General features: G+C 37.2%; 1 protein-coding gene and 1 pseudogene across 1 annotated transcript in view; both read right to left on the bottom strand.

Annotated features, from left to right (window-relative positions):
- Nucleotides 1-14019, bottom strand: part of MCU (mitochondrial calcium uniporter) — a 215039-nt gene that overhangs the window by 194980 nt on the left and 6040 nt on the right. The window lies entirely within an intron of this gene.
- Nucleotides 11575-13869, bottom strand: LOC137767622 (ATP-dependent RNA helicase DDX50-like; annotated as a pseudogene).

Here is a 14019-nt window from a genome sequence, read left to right as displayed (position 1 = left end):
AATTAGGACCACTATGAACATTTTGTCCATCTCTTCTGGTGACTATATGCACACAATTTTGTTGTATATAAATCTAGAAGTGGAACTGCTAAGTCACAGAACATCCATGTGTTTAACTTTGATAAATAACTAATAAACTTAAGGAAGAAAATAGTTTAAGGTCTTTACAGAGAAATTTGAATGATTAATGATTCATCAGAAGGTGCTGACTTCAAAAACTACTTTCAGAAGGATAAACATACTGAAATAGGACAGTTGACCCACACTGCTTCCAAAGAAAGCAATTTACTTTTGAATATTTTCACCAGCAATTCTGCATGTGACAATAACAGAAATAACCAAGTCTGTCTTATCCTTTCTGGAATTGATGATGCTAAAGATTTAGGATCAACAACTGAAAAGCCATTATTACCAATAAGGTAAAGTAACCACCTTCTCGACAAGTTACAGAATATAAATATTACAAGTCAGAACTCTGCAGCAGTTAAGCCTGTACTCATTTAATCACACTCCTGGAAATTAAAAGAGACTTCAAAACTAGTTTAACCTTCAGATGGTCATATAAATGCCTTCTACATCAGTGAACACACTAATAAAAATTCATTTAATCCCGGAACAGAAAAAGAATATTATGCAAAGACCAAGAGAATCTGAATAAAGCATGGACTTTAGTTAATAATAATGTATCAATATTGGTTCATTACAAAAAATATGTATATATAGGTTCATTAATTATAACAAATGTACCATACTAATGTAAAATGTTAATAATAGGGGAAATGGGGATGGGGTATATATGGGAATTCTGTGTACAATCTTAGCCATTTTCCTGTAAATTCAAAACTGTTTTAAAATAAAATTTATTTTTAAAACTCCATTTAAAACTCTGTAACGTAATCTGCAGATTGTAATACACCTGCTAAACTCTTCTCAGAATGCAATCCAAATGCACTTTGAGAGCTGAAAGACACCCATACAGACATACATACACACACGCATACATACAATCCTGCTATCTGTGAGCTTAGACACATAGATACATGAAGGAAGCATTCTATCTGTGCCAATTTTAGTTTTGCTCCTAGCTATAAAATTATTATCAAGGCTCAGACTTCTTTTTATTCCAACTAACCTAACCTTTTTTGAGTATACACTATAAGCACTTAGTGATTCATTAAGAAGCAATTCCCCAGTTATCGTCAAATGATACAAGTATCTAAACTCCAAGTAAGGTCAATTCTCCAATATATCATTTCTTTGTGGTTTAAATCATTGAGTCTTTGCTTTTACTTCATGGAAAATAAAGGAAAAAGACTGTGCCTTACAGTTAGTAAGGAAAACAAGTAGCCCTAACATGGTATAAGGCCTAGTAGAAGGAACCCTGGGCAACGAGGCAGGAGACCTAGCTTCTAGCTTCAGTTCTATCTCTAATCTGCTACCTAATGAATTCAACTGCGGTTCTACCAAGTTTATATCTAAATACAACTTGAAGTTTGGTTCTTTTATAGCAGAAATCAAACTTTTTCTTTAAGAGCCAGGTATTTTAGGCTTTGTGGGTCACATGGGCTCTGTTGCAACTCAACTCTGTTGCTGTAGTGCAAAAGCAGTCATAGACAACATGTAAATGACAAATGTATCTGTTCCAATAAAACTTTATTTACAAAAACAAGCAGTGGTCTCGGCTGTAGTTTGCCAATCCCTATTCTGTAATATCAGGGGCAAGAAAATCAATTGGCAAGATTGATTTTGTAAAACTACATCATGAGTGCACACTGAAATAAACTGTGCTTTGTTGGCAGGGAGAAAATGCTTATGAATCAGGATCTTCACATACCTGAGAATGTTCAAGTTTCCCCTGCGTGAACAGGTCACATCACCAATACCTAAGACAGAGCAGGAAAACACTCTCCCTTACATGGTTGTTAATGACATAACAGGGGGTGTGTTAATTTACATAGGCAAAATTTACAAGGTGACCTGCAAAAGTAAAATACCAGGTTTTAGCAACTTTAGCAATAAATACAGAAACCCAAACCTCATTAACACCAACAGTCACTTCTTCCTTACAGTAAGCTAAATAAATTCAGAAAATTGCCAAGGTCATTGGCTTCCCTGGGAGAGCTGTTCAGTTTCCATGCAACTCAAGTGGTTTAGACCAGCAGACGCTTGGTCATCCATAACCTGTTAAATTTCCAGGAGGCCAGAGTAACTAACTGTTTGTGCTAACGTAGAAGCTCTGATTCATTCTGGGATGGGACAGGGGTTGCTCATCGCTATAAATGGTCTAATCAAGCCAAGATCAGATCTATCCTCCCTTAGGGTCTACCTTAGTAAAAATGTTCCATTCTGTGATAGTCACCTTGCTAAATGCAGCATCATGTTAGCTACCAGGTATTCAATAGCAGGCTGGAGCAAAGAGCCGGCCCACAAGGATCAAGCAAGTGCCTTTTTAAAAACTAATCTTAAGGAGTTCGAGTTCCTCTCCATGGCTTTGCAAAGTAAGCAAAAACCATGCCAAATAGTAAAAAAGGCACTTACTTGACTCCCACAGTCCAGCTCCACACTCTAGCAGCTAAGATGTCACTGGCATGGTACATGGAGAGTGAGGTGGAAACGATATCTTGCCAACCACTGTAGGAATGGTAGTGAAAGACCTAAAAGAATAGAAAAAAGTAAAGTCAATGTCAAAGGTAAAGGCCTTCCTGAGCCTGCTGACATGGGTACCTCAGCATATAATGCCGAAAAAGAAAAGAAAGTCTGAAAAGCTCTTGTTTAAGTCATTCTTAGCTGCTGGTTATTACAAGTTACCCTTAGGACAAGAGGGTACTTTTAAAAGAATATGAGTTATAACCTAGAATAAATCCAGACTGGTTATGAGAAACTCTGAAATAATACTTTTTTTCTTCAGAGAAAGAAAGTATTAAATCTTAGATAACCACATAGTAGGCTCATAGAGAAATAAAAACAGAGAATCTGAAGCAACAACTCATAAATCAATACTTCTAGAAATAATATTAAGGGGAAATTTTTTTTCACCCCACCTCTACCCTTCCAGCATTTGAAAAACAGATAGAACCCTGATAAACTATGAAGAAATAAGAAATATTTTTAAAAACTTAAAGGGTCCCTGGCAATAGAAGTCTCAGGCTACCCAGGTTCGTTCAGCAACTTTCATTAATTTCAGAAACAAGTTTACAAAACTTAGAAATCTTGGTACAGTTAAAAAAAAAAAAAAATCCAATTCAATTGCCTAGCTATACAACTCTCTGGTTTAGGAGTCCTGTTTTAAAATGCTTGACTCTTGGCCAATTAGTCAGAGATCATTCAAAAACAAGAACAGCAATTTTTAAAAGCCTGTTTACATACCTATCTCCTCTCTCCATACCTACACTATTTATGGGTGAAATAATTTGTGGAAAAAAATTAGTGTGATTTGCAAGAAAAATAGCAACAGTGAAACAACAAAAATCATTCTTAATTAGCAATATCCTCTCTCCTCTTTCCATCTAATTATTCCTACCAAAACAAAACAAACAAAAAACACTCTTCTTTTACTTGCAGGTCCATTCAGCACCCTTTCCATCAGAACCACAATGGAAAAAACAGACAGTTGAGTTTAATCATTCTTGAGGCATCAGAATCCATCCAATAAGAAAAAGCAAATAATTTAAGTTTTCATTCTAAATAAATTATAGCCGAAAGACTATTCTTGCACTAGCCCTTAATTCTAATATGCTTAAAGTTGGGTCACTTTTTTAATAGATAGTCTGGTGATTCAAATTGCCTAGGCCTCAATTAATTTAATTAGAATGAGATATTCACTGTTAATAGCATATCTGACCACACTACATCTTGGGTGCCTAACTAATGTTTTCTTCTTAATTTTGGCTTGTGTTTGCTTTGCCTTAGCTACAGTCCCTGGAAAGCATCCCATTTATTAGTGTTTCCCTCGCTGCATCAGCATTTCTGGTTAATGCATTATAGCAAATCATTTGGAGGGAAACCTGAATGAAGTTCTGTATTGTGTATTCTGCAAAATTGTTCAAACCATATCAAATATATTGCAAATAAAAGACAGCATGAAACTGGGAAGAAAAAATATTTATCAGAGATTTTTTAAATCAATGACTACAAAGAAAGAATATACACTGACATATATATATATGATTTATTACTAAAACAAATACTTATTTCACACCAACTACCTTCCTCAAAAAGAAGTACTTCCCCTCAGACCCACACCTTGTTTTTCCCTTACGTCATCAAAACCATGACACAATCCAAGAACAGTTTTGTTTTTAACCATATAAGTGACATATCCTTTTACAAAATAAAGCAGGTAGTTCCAAATTGCAAATTATTCCAAACACAGAAAAGAAACAATGAATAAATACCAATAAGTTTTCATCCACAGCTTGTCTGCGCTTGAAAAATCTGAGAATTTTAATAGAACTAACCAAGCTTTTGCTGCAGCTCAGTCCCTCATGAGCTCACTGTAATATAGCAGATGCTGTTCTGCATTTCGTACAAGATACGTTCATCTGTGTAATGAAACATTACTCTTCTCCGCCTTCTCTGGGGTAGTATAAAGGGTTTTTCCAGGAAAACGATAAATGAGGACATTCCACACCAAAAGAGGAAACTGGCTTTTTTGAAAGTCAAAACAACATTCCTAATCTAACTTTTAAAATGACATAACATATTTCTCTTTCCTGTCCCCCTAAAACATTCAGCTAAAAAGGCTTTCAGTCAACAGGAGAATAGTTAAATATGTGCAATAGAGAAAGAAACACCACATAGTTAAAAATGAATGAATCAGAACCACAGGTATCAACTACATAATTAAAGTATTAAGCAAAAAAGAACAAATTGCATAAGGATGTTATACAGTATAATATCTTGCTAAATAAGGTTTAAAACATGTTTACAATATTGTATGAGATATATATGGCATAAACACATGCACGGGAAACACCGAACTGGAGAGAATGTTACTTGTGGGAAAAGGGGAGAGGAAATAGGATTGAGGAAGGAAACTTGGGGTAGCAATTACAGTTGTATTGTTTAATTTCTCAAGCTAAAGGAAATACATTATTCTACTTGTTTTTATAGATATTACATACTTCATAATTTAAAAAGAAAAGACTTTCCCCTTATATGTTTGACTGAACACAACATAATTTCCTTATGAAGGACATCCACCTTCCCCACCCCCACCCCCAAAAAACAACAACCCTCTGTGTTGCTATGGCCTTTCCAAGTGAGCTTCTCTGAGAGCCTGCTCCCCAGTAGTTACTTTCTGTCTATTCTTCTATTAGTGCTGCTACTTTCTGATGCTGGCTGTGATGTGACCTCGGATCCATAACTCAGAGCCTCAGCTTGTCTCTACTTTTAATCTTACCAAGAATACTTGTATTAGGCAAGAAAGCTATTACACGTAGTTCCCTTTCATGTTCCCCCTTTTACTGCTAAAAGCTCTAGCAATCATTAAAAAGAGAGCCATTATGTATCTAAAGCTCACCAGATTTTGTGGCACTTGGCCAAGCTATGAACTCTATAAGTAGTTGATTCTGAATCAGTCTACCAATGCAGTCTGAGATATTAAAATTAAAGAAAGTACTGACTGGAGTTCAATTCTCCTTTTAATAAATGAATATTCCAAAATTCTGTAATATGGTATACTACAATTCTGTTCTACCATCTCAACTGTGCATGAACAACATTTTGTTTTGAAGCTTAAGTCAGAGCTAGAAATGGAAAAAATAAATTTCATTTTCTTTGGGGTTAAAATGAGAACAAAATAAGGAAACAAAACCCAATTATTAACATGCATATAGATGAGACATTCACACAGCGTATACCCTTGGGATCCCCTCAGAAACAAAAACAAAAAACAAAAAAAAAAATCACTACTACCTCTTTCTGCTCAGAAAACTCATTTTTCCTGTCTGCTCAGCAGCTTCTATTCCCAGCACTCAAAGATCAGGGAAAGAGAGGTAAGAAAGAGAAACTGACAGAGATAGACATAAGCTGGTATTCTTCTGTTTACAAAAGAAATGTTATTCCATCAAAACCAAATCAAAAACTTTCAATTTTCTTATTAGGTTTTTACTATTTTTTCCACTCCATTCAATCTATCTTTAAATACTTCTTTAAAGTATTTTGATATCTATACTGTTTTAAAATGAAAAAAGAGGTTTTTATCACACTTGGCCACTTGCCACAGCCCTGCTTCACAGCAGCTAGCAGAATTCTGGCAGTACAAGATACAGGATACAGCAGGGGTAGAATGGAAAAACAGAAGATTAGCTACAAAATAAACACTTCCAAAAATCTGTCATCTTTGGAAATATATATCTGTAGGGAATCTAGAGTTGGCAGCACCTTGTTCAAATAGTTCCTTTCTCCCTTCGGCAGTGCCCAGCCCTTCACTCTTCTCTCTTCTCCCTCACTTGCTCCAAATACCTGCTAGGTAGTTGTCATTGTGTCAATTTCTTAAATTACCTATAGCATAACAGCACTACAATCTTTTTCCATTACTATTTTTACTTAGCGTTTTATACAGCCATGCTTGTTTCAGCACAATCTGTGCACTCTTTTAAGATTATTAGCTGCTGCCTGAATCAAAGAAAAGTAATTCCTTCTTCATAGTTCCATGATTCCTATTACTGCAGAATCTAGGCAGAGAACAAGATGATACACAGCTGCATTATTCACCAGGTTGAAGAATTTAGACAATGGTCCCTAGGACTTTTTAACTCAGTGTTGGACTCTCATTTGTCCAACACTGACTGAATGTCTACATTCATGACACTGTATTAGACTCAGTTCACAGAGTTTGGGAGAACAGACTACTACCGGCAATTAATCACTTGTTAAGATTTTCCCACTGGGGATTCCTGTAGTGTAAATACAAAGAAACATTTTCTGTTTCAGGCTGGCAGTCCAGAACTCAGAATTAACAAATTACTAGCACAGTCCTGTCTCCCCTCAAACACTCCAGCATTAACTGCTTTTTTCCTCCTCCCCTCTCTCCAACTCTCTGAATTCCCCACCACATCTTCACCTCTTCCCCAACTCCCTCAGCAGTTTGAACTGGAAAAAGAAGAAAAAAGAGAAAGATGGGAATAAAGGCTTGATGAATTATGAGGAATGCAGGGTAAATTGTTCATCAAGATGTCAGAAAGTAATTATGCAAACTGTCCTGAAAAGGAATTGGAAGGCTCTTTTTCTTCACTTCAAGCCCTTGGCCCTTGTGAGAATAAGCAAATATATGTCCGTCTGTTTATGATTTTATACAAGCTACCCAATGAAACAACATAAAAGTTACTTGTCAAGTGTTATATAAAAATGACACATAACTTAGAATTAAAGAAGCCCTTTAGGCTCACCTAATCAAGCATCCTTATTTAATCAACAAAAATAATAGGATCAAAGAGATTACATCACTTGCTCAAGGTCAAACAGCAAGTTAATGGAAGAGAAAGGAGCAGAACCCAGACCCCTAACTATTATACCACATGGCACCTAATTCTCTTCAATTACTTACTCTTTATTTTGGTGACTGCGAAACACACACACACACACACACACACACACACACACACTCTCTTACCACTTCCATCTTTTCATTTATTTAACTATCTCAGAAAACTATTAAAAGATTCTGTGATGGTACAGCTATTCTTTGCTCCCATAAGATTTCAAAAGGTTCATCAACTACATCTCAAATACAATCTCCTCTGGTAGAGCAGATACTGTAATGTCTCTAAAAAATTGTTATAATTATCAAGTAAATACTTACCTTTGTATTATAACACCTAGAAGACCAAAGAATTATGTGCTTTCTAAATAAAGCAATCCAGTAAGGTCCAGTCAATTAAAATGTTAGAGAATCACTCCAAATAACTTGTTCTCAATTTTATATATATATAGTAATGCTCTTGAGAAACTGGAGTGGCAGAAGCAGTAGGAATCTTGTGTATCTACATTTATAATATGGGAAGAAAAACTGCTAAAATTTTACTAAGATTTCATGCTTAGGAATGGCTAGTTATTTTGTTTGTTTTTTAAAAAGTAAGACCATCATACATATAATGGTTACTATTCCCTAAAGGGAGTCAAATATTACAAAAATGGAAAGTTAGAGAAGACAAAGTTCAAGAAAATTACTCAAAAGTATTCCTCTAGTTAATGAACATACTGTTAAGAGTTTCTGCTTTGGGAGAGTATAATACACAGGACACATTCTTTCAGCAAAGATTTGCTGAGTGCTCATCATGCTATGTGAACTTTTTCATACTGCTATGCAAATCTTCCAGATTCTGATAGTATGAGGTAGGGGTGGGGAGGCAGAAGTAAGGGGATAAGGTGGGTGTCTGATTTTATATATAAATTTTTAATCATTTAAAAATAATTAAACCAGATTTTTTTTAAATACAAAAGCAGAGGTGTAGAAAAGACAACAAAGAAGCATATTTCACACGATGATAAAAAGGAACACGCAAAAAAGGTCAAGAAATAAAATTTCAGTACCTGAGTAACACAGGTCTTGAATTGAACTGTCTTTCTACCTAGTACTTAGTAGCTGAGTGATAGAACTTGACAATTGGTTGTGGACTATCAACTCTACTTCCTAAATCTCCCTTCTCTCTATTCTCTTTTCTCCATCCTCAAGGCTGCTGTCCTAGTTCAGACATCTTTTGCCTGGTCCATTAAGATGTTCCTTACTGGTGTCTGTCTTTCCAGTCCCATCCTCTCCAATTAAGCCTTCACACTGCTGCCAGTGTGACCTACCTAAAAGCACAAACATAACCATGTGATTCCCTTACTTGAAATTCTTCCTGTGCTCACCTACTGACAAGTAGTATTTTTCCCAACTGTGGCTTAAAGTGTAGAATCAATTTAAATGAGTCCCAACCAGAACTTCCTTAAGAAAAGAGAACAGAAACTATGCATACATAGTAAAAATATTGTTTCATGAGACTTTTCCTAATTTTATGCATACATGCATGTGCTCAATCATAACATAAAAGGTATTTCTACTGTGGGTTGAGTTTTTTAAAAAACCACTGAACTACATCATAAAATGTCAGCTCCTTCACAAGTCCTTTCACAATCTGATCCCTCACCACAGCAAGTGGTGAAGAGACAGGCTCTGTAGCCAGACTACTTGGGTTTATATGCTGGGTATGCCACTCGCTAGCTGTGTTATCCTAGGCAAGTCATTTACTAGCTATGTGTCACTAACTGACTGTCTGGGCAAATCACTTAACCAATCTGATGCAACTCAGTTTCACTATCTGTAAAATGAGGATAATAACAATACCTACTCATAAGAATACCTACTCATAGGGTGTCACAAGAATTAAGTGAGACTGTGTACACTGCTTGGCACATGGTGCACTTCATAAATATTAATTATTATTGGTATCACTGCTACTGTCCAGCCTAATCTTCAGCTATTCTTGCCCATATCCAGTTGTAACAAATTACTGGCTGTTTCTCAAATACATCATACTCCCTCATATTGTCATGTTAGATACTAGTGCTGCCTGGAATATGAACCAACCTTTTCAGTCCCCCACACATTATATTTCCTCATATTTCAGCTCAAGCAAGGCCTCACCAGTGAAGCCTTCCCTAACATCCTCGGGTTAAGTCTAAGTGCTCCCACTGACCTCCATAGGGAAAAAAAAAGCACAGCCAGTTACAGTCTTGTTTATAGTCTTGTCTCCTGGCCAGACTGTGAACTCTTAGAACCACAACAGAAACATCTCTCCTTACCAGCACAGTGTCTCACAGAGTAGGAGTTCCACAGATATATTCTGAATGACTCTAGGTATTAACCTTTCTAGGTCTTTATTTTCTCATCTGTACAATGGGGATGGTATTTTGCCTGAAGGGTTGTTGTGGAGTATACTATACAATGCTATAAAAGTGTTTGATATAGATGCAATGCTCAGTAATTACCAGGTTTACTGGGTGGGACTTTTTAGAATCTTAAACTAAATTTCAAAGATTTGGAGGGGGGTGGGGGGTAGGCGTAATACCTTAGACTCTTATCAGTTAATACCTGGTGGGGGAGGGTGGAGAAAGAGATTTAAGAAATGTAGTCAGTGGGAGGGATGGTGAGGTCTCTTGGAAAAAACTGCAGTAGATGCTTGAGAAAGGAACAAAACTGAAGGAGCAGGTGCTGAAAAGGAAGGAAGACTCACACTGACAACCAGCATGGTACAGCTTTAATTCTAGCCAGACGTAGGCTTAAATCCCAGCTCCAAAACATTTGTCCATCTTTGCATCCCTATCATTAAAACAGTTTATGACACATAAGAAGAAATGAACCTATCCCGTCCTCAATTTCCTCAAACTAGCACAATATATCAAACTAGCACAATAATACCTCTTATAGGGTTATGGTGAGAATTAAACATGGAAACACAGTGCCTTTAGCTCTTAGATGCTTTCTTCTATATCTACTCCTCTATCTTTACAGGTCAGGTAGTTCAGCTAACCTATTTGCTCTCCTGTTATTTTATAAACTATCAGTTGCATTAACTTTCTCTAAAGTTTAAAGCAGACATTAATACTCTTAAACATCCTGTAACACCATTTACTATAGGTAAGTAAGAAGTATTATACAAAGTGGGCCTGTCTGAGAAGGCAAAAAAAGAATTTAAAAAATCTTGAAACCTGTAAGGTAGTACGGCTCAGGACTGTACATTTGAGACTGTCCTCTGGATAGCATCATACACCCAATGGGCTCTGCTCAGCAATTTGCTGGTGATTATTACAAGTGCTCTCCCCAAAATAAAGTGGACAATAAATTTTAAAAATGTAAAAACTGAAAACTTTAGTAATGAAGCATAAAAGGTAAACACCTCACTCTTTTGGATTAATAAATATTATTAATGTCATTAAAGAACTTTTGGAAAAGCCTCTTATTTTTAAGAGAGATGTCAAAATGCAATGTCATACTATCCAATTATTCCAGACTGTATTAGAAAAAGTTCAGTTTTAGTATGCTATTAGACCCAGTCGGTGATATAATTTACCAAGTTATGCTCTTATCAATAAAAAAAAATCAAGCCTGTACACGGTTTAGGAGTCAAGAATTCACTAAACTTATTAAAATTACTTTGCTTGAAGTCAACTTTCATTTTTACACAGGCTGTCTCAATGTAAGCGTTTAACAAAGTGCAGTGAAATAAATAAACAGATTGTTTCCCTTTTGTGTTCAGCTGCAGAGGTCAAGTTTTTTATCAGATGTCCTCAAGCTTGATCTAAATCAGGGAGTTAACTATTCAAGATTCAGTTTGACTTTAGGGTCTTACTGGAAGAATCTGACTCCAATTCACTTTTTTTTTTTTTAAAGGAGGTTTTTTTATTCAAAGGTATAACTGGATAAGTAGATTTGTTTACAACCATTCTTACGAAATACTTAAAAAAAAAAAAATACAACCAACTTCTTTGCAAATAGCAGACACAGACCTCAACTATGATGACCTAATTTTTGGTGGATAATGTACACGATTAGGCAGAAATAGGCAAGCTCACACTGGTAGATTAACTATCTCAGTCAAAACTCTGCTTGTGGCCCCTGCTTCTCGATCGATTTCTGTTCTCCCTTCGTCTTCTACCATCTTGTCGACTTCCTGACCGACTCCCCTGTCGACTCTGTCTACCTGACCGGCCACCAGATCGACCACCTGACCGGCCACTTGACCAGCCACTCCTCTGTCTGGAATTAGAAGATGTGTTTCCATCATAATATTCTTCAATTTCAGGCAACTTGGCTGGCACTGAGAGTACCCAGTCTGAATCATGCCACTCTGCCTGTAACCATTCTGACTCAGTTGTGGAAACATCAAAGCAAATGCCCATATTTCCTTTTAGGAGGCACATTCTGGTAATTTGGGACATAGCATTACTACTCAACTTTCTGTTAAGTTCTTTCCAAGCACAGCTAACATCCTGTATTTCTTCTGGGCTTCCAGAGTCATGGTCACAACCCCCTTATCAGAGGTGATCAAAGAACGTGGTTCAAAACTTGATGCGCCAGAGATGTGGCCTAATGCTGCAGCCAATGCATCCACTGCCCCTTTCTCTTCTATCAGTCTCTGAGCTGATGGTCAGAAAAAATCAACAGCAGCATAAGAAACGGAAGCCAGAGACCTGATGGCATCCATGCTTTTAGATTTAACTAAATCCATTGTAGAAGGAACACCTACACGTTTAAAAGTAATTCCTGCTTTTTGTTCCACATATCTTAGTTGACCTCTTTCTCTTGGTTGATAAAAACACATGCAAATCCCTGTCCAGTCAGCTCTATCTGTGCATCCAGAGCGATGAATATAGGACTCAACATCCTGTGGAGGTCAACTCTGAATAACCAGATCAACCTCAGGAATGTCCAAACCACGGGCAGCGACATTGGCTGCCACCAAAACTACCCTCTCTGAAGCCTTTCAGTGTAATTTCTCTTTGTGACTGTGCGATGTCGCCATGTAAACACTGGGCATTCTGTTTTATGTGTGGATTCATGGCCATATCAGTTACATTCTTTTTGGTCTCACAGAAGATAATAGCCCTCCCTTCAGACCCACTGTAGACTTGAAGGACATCTCCAATAACTGCTGGCCTCTGAGATTAATGGCACTGGATGGTCAGATGTTCCACAGTAGTTGCAGCCTTTTGAGTCATTTTCCCAACAAGGTCAACCTGTTCGTATCTGGATTTCATGTATTTTTTTGCAACTTTGTATACCCACTGTGGGCAAGTTGCAGAAAAATGTAAAGTCTTAGGATTGTCTTCAGAATCAGTTTTGTAGGATTCGTGGATAATATCTTCAACTTGTTCAGCAAAACCTAAATCTAACATTTGATCCACTTCATCCAGCACAACGTGGCGCAGTTTAGAAAGATCTAATCGGCCGCTCTGCAGATGATCTTTGATACGAGCAGGGGTCCCAACCAAGATGTCAATACCATTTCAAAAGTGATTAATTTGGCTTTGATACGATGTTCCACCATAAAAACACGCCACACTGAGCTTCCTAGTTATATCTTTGAAGTCTTTCGCTACTTGGTTTGCCAGTTCCCTTGTAGGAGCCAAAACAAGTACCTTTGGTGAGCGGCTTTTTTTAATTGTCTCTTGATTTCTTTGGAGTCTTTCAATCAAGGGGATGGCAAAAGAGAATGTCTTTCCTGTTCCTGTCCGTGCTTGAGCAATTAAATCTTTTCCTTCATATACAGGACCAAAAGTCTTAACTTGAATAGGAAAGAGATATGTTACCCCTAGACCTTTCAGAAGCTTTATAGTCTCTTCAAAAATAGGGAAATTGGAGAAGGCTCCTTCCTTCTGTTCACGTATTAGGGTCTCTTCTAGTTTATTATCACTTGATTTATGAGTAGAACTATCTAAGGATGACACTCGCTTTTTTTTTCATATTCATCAATATCTCCATTTGACAGATCTTTTCTTCTTGACTTATGAGATTTAGAAAATTCATCTGAAAGTCTGTGACATCCTTCCTTGGTGTCACATTTAGCTTCGCTTTCATTTTAGCTTTTTTGGGGTTTGGGAGCATCCAGGTCATCTGCAACACCATTTTCTCTTGTTTCTGATTTCTCATCTGAGTCATAATGGTGCCTTGACTTCCTTCTATCACTCCAGCATTGTGTAATATGTTTTCAGCTTATCTTGTTTAAATCTTCATAACAACCCTATAAGGGAAGTACAAGTCCATAATCCCTTATCCGAAATTCCGACATCCACAGAGCTCTTTTGCCTCTCCTTCCTCTGGCTCTCGGTCTCCTCCAAAGGTGCTTCCAGCTCCATAACGTCCCCGCAGAGGAGTTTCCCAGGCATCATTCGCCGACACCCACCGCTGCTGCCTCCCTCTGGGCAAGGCGGCCACAACCACCTGCGGGCAGCAACAGGGTGAAAGGAAGCGGGGGCAGGGCGGCCTCCCAGACAGGGTCGTGCATCACCTTCCCCCAATTCACTTTTAAAAACCAG

This window comes from Eschrichtius robustus, chromosome 7 (genome assembly GCF_028021215.1).
Source record: "Eschrichtius robustus isolate mEscRob2 chromosome 7, mEscRob2.pri, whole genome shotgun sequence".
In the NCBI taxonomy this organism is placed as follows: Eukaryota; Metazoa; Chordata; class Mammalia; order Artiodactyla; family Eschrichtiidae; genus Eschrichtius; species Eschrichtius robustus.
This window is presented reverse-complemented; position numbering and strand designations above follow the sequence as displayed.